This window comes from Cynocephalus volans, chromosome 7, assembly GCF_027409185.1.
Source record: "Cynocephalus volans isolate mCynVol1 chromosome 7, mCynVol1.pri, whole genome shotgun sequence".
In the NCBI taxonomy this organism is placed as follows: domain Eukaryota; kingdom Metazoa; phylum Chordata; class Mammalia; order Dermoptera; family Cynocephalidae; genus Cynocephalus; species Cynocephalus volans.
In genome coordinates, this window is record NC_084466.1 from 62,798,282 (window position 1) to 62,804,281 (window position 6,000).

Genomic DNA, 6,000 nt, shown 5'->3' on the forward strand with positions numbered 1-6,000 from the left:
TTTTCTAATAATAGCAATACAGTGGTATTTTTCCATAACATCAATGTAAACAGTAACCTACTAAAGGAATGTTGCTATTAAAAAGACAAATTATTCTCCTAAGCAAGTTGAAAAAGCTTCTTGTCTAATCAGAATTGAACAGAGCTACCTTTTAATTAAAGATGCCATTTTTAGTGGGTAATATTTTCTGAACACAACACTTTGTACAACGGTATCCATTGTGTTCATTAAATTTTGTTATAAATTTTTTTTCCCAGTGAAAAGAAAAAATGTTTTCTAGTTTCTTAGCCTTATGTAAATTTCTAACATTTGTGAAATTTGGTATTTTTAAAGTAAAAATGTCATTTTTGGCTACTTACTTTTGCTTTGCTTTCCTCATTTGAAGGTGATAGGGATATTAATATATTGCATATTTACTATTTCTTTCCTCACCTTTGGAGTGTCTGTGACCTTGGCCTAAGGGGGAGAAGCCTCTCCTTTCTGCCTAATACTTCCCAGAGTCATTACCTTACTGGCACCTCAGAGCCAATGCTCTTTTATGCCATCCCAAGGACAGTTTTAACAAAACGTAAGCCAGGTTCCAGAGATTTTTTTGCCTGGTGGAGAGATTAATCCCAATACAACCACACTGACAATGAAAGAACAAAGTAGTTCCTCGCACAGGATGGAAAGGGTTTCTTCATTTCATCCCCTCCCCTCTTCTGAAGCTGCACAGGGCCTAACTGAATCAAATCTCCTGTCCATCTGGCAGAAAACTGGAACTTTTGATATTTTCTATTAAGAACTTTTTAATTTCCTACATTTCCTAGCCAAGTTTTACAGGACTATTACTTCTTTTGAAATTTAGAAATGAAAAAGAAAAAAAGAGCAACACTATATCCATAAAATAGAACAGATACTTTAACGTTCTTTACCAATGAAGGTGACATTTAAGTTTAATTAAGTACTTGAAATTATACGATTTTCTTCCACTTTCTAAATTGTTAAATAAATTTTCTTCAAATAGTAACCACGTTACTGGTAAGTAAATGGTGGGGTTATTGGGTTTACAAGGTGGGGAAATAGGGAAGAAAGGGGGAACAAAAGGTGAGAGATGGTAGCTATACGTATAATATGATGTCTTATCAGATAAATTAAATCATTTTGTATTGAGCAAAACATAGAAAATTAAGCCCTGCTCTCTCAAAAAAAAAAGCCATGGTCTTACTAAGACTTTTAAATCTTGTTTTGATGTATCAACCACTTGACATTTAATTTCTCACTTCAACATTTAGTGATTCATTGAATTAATGATTTTTTTAGACGTGGAGATTTGCACAGTACTGAAGCCTACGTGCCCTAGAATATGTTAACAGTTATTATATGAATTATTTGATCCCACAACTTTATGGCGCTTTTGTTTCTCACATACAGTATAATGTTAATATCATTATTCCAAAATGTAGGATCACGGGAGATAGTGTTTAAACTAGTCACAAGAGGCCCTTAACACTTCTCTTTTCACTTTTTCCATGGTAATGATAGGTACTATTAGAAAAAAATTCTTTGCTGAGTTATACCTGAGAGGAAGAATTAACGTGGAGGGAAGTGATTGGAGATGGTACGCATGTAACATCAACAGCCAAGTCTTCTATTTCAGAATATTATTTTATTTTGCTTCGCTTTTGAAGCCATTGTGAGATTTAAGTCTACAGTTACAAAAGCTTGTGCTACTGTAGAAGAGGTATATTTTTTTGCAACTTACAAAGTTAACTGTGGCTTGTGATATGTATAAAATTAAAGCTGATTGCTGCTGCTTTCAATCTTTTCATTTTGAGCTTTACAATTAAAAAACTTTTTAGAAAAGAAGAATTCCTGAAGTGTAATTTTTTATGTATAAATAAAGTTTCATCTATATCTGAGAAGTTGTGGTCTTTATTTTTGTTTTGTTTTATTGCAATATTATTAGCTTTTCTGAAGCAGGCAATATTGGTCAAGAAAATATTCTATAAAGATTTATTCTAGCTAATCAGCTATCGTGGGCTATTATGAATGAAAAAAAAAAAAGTCTTTCACCCCAACTTGCTTGCCAGGTTTTCATTATCCCACTATAACTACAAATATTACTTATTTATTCAGAAACACAAGACAAATGGAAATGCTTATAAGAGCACCATGGCACAAGAGGGGCTGGCACTGGGTTATAACCAAAATTCTGTTGTTCTTCATGTCTCAGGATATGTGACATGGGTGGGGGTTTTTGTTTGTTTGTTTGCATTGATTTTGAGTGTTTTTTGTTTTGTTTTGTTTTTAGTCTCTCTGATTCCCAAACTGGAAGTAACCAAAAGAGATATACTTTGCAATATAAGAGCTAAGATATACTTTGCAATATAAGAGCTAAGCATTCCTAAGCATCTTAAGAATCTGAACATGTAGGATCAAAGAAAGAGAGCCTTGATTTCTCAGATCATTTCCACATAGTAAGTATTTCTTGAGGAACTCATGTTCATCCATTCAGTAAACATTTGTTAAGTTCCCCAGTGTGTGCTAGGTGCTAGGAACACGATAGTGAGCCAGGCAGGTATAGTCCTCCTTGAGAGGAGATTCTGTGCTGGTCACTACAGAGTATTCACAGGTAAGCAGAGCAGATTCCCTGCCCCATGATTTTATATTCTAGTGGGAGAGCAGAGAAAGAGCTGGATAAAAAAGATCAAGTAACTGCAAATTGTGATAGGTGTTACAAAGAAAACAGGGTAGTGAGAGACTGGAAGAGGTGGTTGAAGATGGGAATCCTATCTCGGTAGAGTGATAAGAAAAGTCTCTGAAAAGGTGTCATTTAAGCTTGTTGGAGTGAGCAGCACTGAAGCCATGTTGGGACCTAAAGCTGCCTGGGCTGCGGGGTATGGGGGGAGGATTTTCAAAATGACAGTTTTTTTTTCTCTCCACTCTTGCTTCCCATCCCCTGACTTTCTTATCTCGCTCGCTAAGTAGGAAAACAAGGCTGAGAAGCTAATTAGTACTTTGCAAAGCTAACAGTTCTTTCTTTGAGATTTGTAGAGTTTCGAGAAATGATCAAGGCCAAACGACTGGAAGCTGACCTTGGGCACCAGCCAAGTACACTGGCGCATATCAAAGTCTTGCAGGGTCCTGAGATAACAGCAAAGATGAGAACAGAAACCAGATGAGGCCTTGGCAAGACCTTGTACCTGGCTCACAGACATGGACCCTTGTAACTCACATCTCCTGCTCTCCTGCTTTTCACCTCCCACATTCCATTCCCTCAACCCTTCCTTTAAAAACCCCTCAGTAAATGTAAATCTTTGAGATGGGGCAGCCTACCATCTCCTTCAGCTGAATACATCTGCTTTTCTAACACGAACCATTTGACTTCAGAGTTCTTTTTCTTTCCTTTTCAAAGGGGTGGGCAGCCAGACCTGAGTCTGGTAACAAGCTGAAACTTAAAGAATTAAAAAGGAGTTAGCAGTGTGAAAAGTGACTGACCACATACGCGAAGGCACTGAAGCATTAGTTATGTGGTGTTTGAAGACCTACACCAGTGTGGCTGGTATATAGTAAAAAATATGCTGGCTTAGGGTTGGGCCTTGCTGTTGATACTATGACGCCCATATAAGGGCATCTCACCCAGTCTTGGAAGGTGAAGGAAGTCTCGCAGTGGAGAATACTTCTTAACTAAGTTATAAACATCATGTAGGAGTTGGCCAGATGGTTTTGATACCAAAGGTCTACCTTTCTGGCATCCCAGAATTTCTCAAATATGTCTGAACTCACATCTTAGGCCCTTGCTCTATAAAGCTCCTGTATATAATTCCATTAATAACTCATTAGTTATCAGGATATTAATACATTGAATTAAACATTGAGCCTATACTTTATCACCAAAATCATAATTAAGAATAGCTGTTTTTTTCAGAAGTTGCTATAAATTATTCATTTCCTCCTGGGCCTAATTATTGAAGATTATATACATTCTTTTTAAGAGCTAAATAGAGCCAAATGAATTTAATAGATATGAGGTGAGTAATTAATCTTTAGAATTCCAGGACATAGCAGTCTTTATTTAGGGACTAGAAAATACAGATCAGTCTGTTTCTTAATTTGTAACATGAATCACCTCTATCAGAATCATTGTTTAAATGCAGATTCCCAGGCCACCCCTATTGAATGGAAATCTTTGAGGTTAGAGTCAAAGAATCTCCATTTTTAATAATTATTCCAGGTCATTCTTTGTAGACTCAAGTTTGAGAACCACTACACTTATATATGTTCCTATAAGCAATCCCTTCTCCCTTGTTATATGTTCCACTTTCCTGTGTTATCTGTTCCTAAATATGTAATTGTAATTATTTTATGTTGCACAGCTACAATCACCAGTACCAACGGTACTTGCCTTATCAAAAGTGGACTGCCACTTCTGAGTGAATTCATGCCTAAAAGCCTTCATTCTTTAAACACTTACCAACCAACTGCTTACAGTGTTCAAAATTCTACTGTCAATGATAATTCAGTTTCTTTAGACTTTACCTTCTCTTTGGCACATTTTAAAATAGAAAAGTCCCTAAGAGAAATAGGTTTTTATGGTCCTGGTTGCTGGCTGACTTGTTATGAGGATTACATGAGGTGACATATTTAAACAAGTAGCACAAAATCCAGCAATAAATAATGGTTGTTATTATTGTAGTTCCCAGTTCCCTGGAAAACAGAGCTACTCAGACAACTTTTGTAGACAGACTCACTCATTTTTTATGACAGAATATTCCTGTATCAGGACTCTTAGCAGCAAGTGATACGAACCCAACTCAAACTGGCTTAATCAAAACAAAACAAAAGATAATATATTCACTCACGTAATGAAAAGTCTGGAGGGTAGCCCTGGCTTTAGGTACAACTGTACCTGATGTCCAAAACATGTCACCAGGATTCTATCTCTGTCTCTAAGCCTACTTTCCTTTATGTGGACTTCATCCTTAGGTGGGCTTTGTAGGTGGTGACAAACATGGATAGCACCACCTCTACTGTGGCATCCTACCAGCTTAGCAACAGAAAGAAAACTGCTCTTTCCCAGTAGTTCTAGCCAAAGTCCAAGAACTGATGCTAATTGGCTCTAAGGATCAGCTTTGGTCATTTGTTCACACCTAAATCATGTGGTCAGGAGATAACAACACCCAGTAGCCCAGGCTGGTTCATACCCATGGAGCCAAAGGGTAGGTAAACCCTATCTAAACCACATTTGTTAAAAATTTATGTATTTTAATTGACACATTGTAATTGTACATAATTATGCGGTACAGTCTGATATTCTGATGCACTATGTATGTTGTATAATGATCGGGTCAGGATAGTTAATTTATCTATCACCTCATGCATTCATCATTTCTCTGTGGCGAAAACATTCAAAGTCTCTCACTTAGCTATTATGTAAAACTAATCTGTTAACCGTAGTCACCTTGTTGTGCAATAAACACCAGAACTTATTCCTCCTGTCTAATTTTGTACCCGTTGGCCAACCTCTCCGTTTTTGCTTGTTTGCCCCCCTTCTAAACCACATAGACTAAGAACGTGGCAGGGTAGTTCCCTGAAAGTGGAAACGCCATCATTGTTACAAGGGTAACACATACTACAAAGGCAAAAACATCTGATGCTTGCTATGGCCCCCATCTCCCCTTTGACTCCCACTAATTTCCTAATGACAATACCAGTATTTTCTTTACCAAAATGGGTTATCGCCCACCCACCTATCTGTTCACTTCAGGTTTACCAGTGTTAGCATCTGGCCATTGTGAAGCCCCTTTTCATTAGGTACCTGCTAGTCCCCTTGTCATGGTTATGAATCTCTTTGCGGGGGTGCTGGAGGGAGCATGCGCACACTGACATACTTTAGAGATGACTTAGCCAGGGTGGTCTGCCCAATAAGATGGCACTGTTTCTAAAAAGCCTGCTCATCCCCTTGTTTGCTTCCATCAAATCCTCTGACATCAAGAAGTACATTGAGCACAAACAAGG

At 37.4% G+C, this 6,000-nt stretch overlaps 1 protein-coding gene across 1 annotated transcript in view; it reads left to right on the plus strand.

Moving 5' to 3' along the window:
• Positions 1–1,810, plus strand: part of GPALPP1 (GPALPP motifs containing 1) — a 33,084-nt gene extending 31,274 nt beyond the window's left edge. The window contains exon 9 of the mRNA XM_063102295.1: positions 1,525–1,810. The gene's annotated coding sequence lies outside the window, so the exon portion shown is untranslated. The remainder of the gene's footprint in view (positions 1–1,524) is intronic.
• Positions 1,811–6,000: the final 4,190 nt, after the last annotated feature.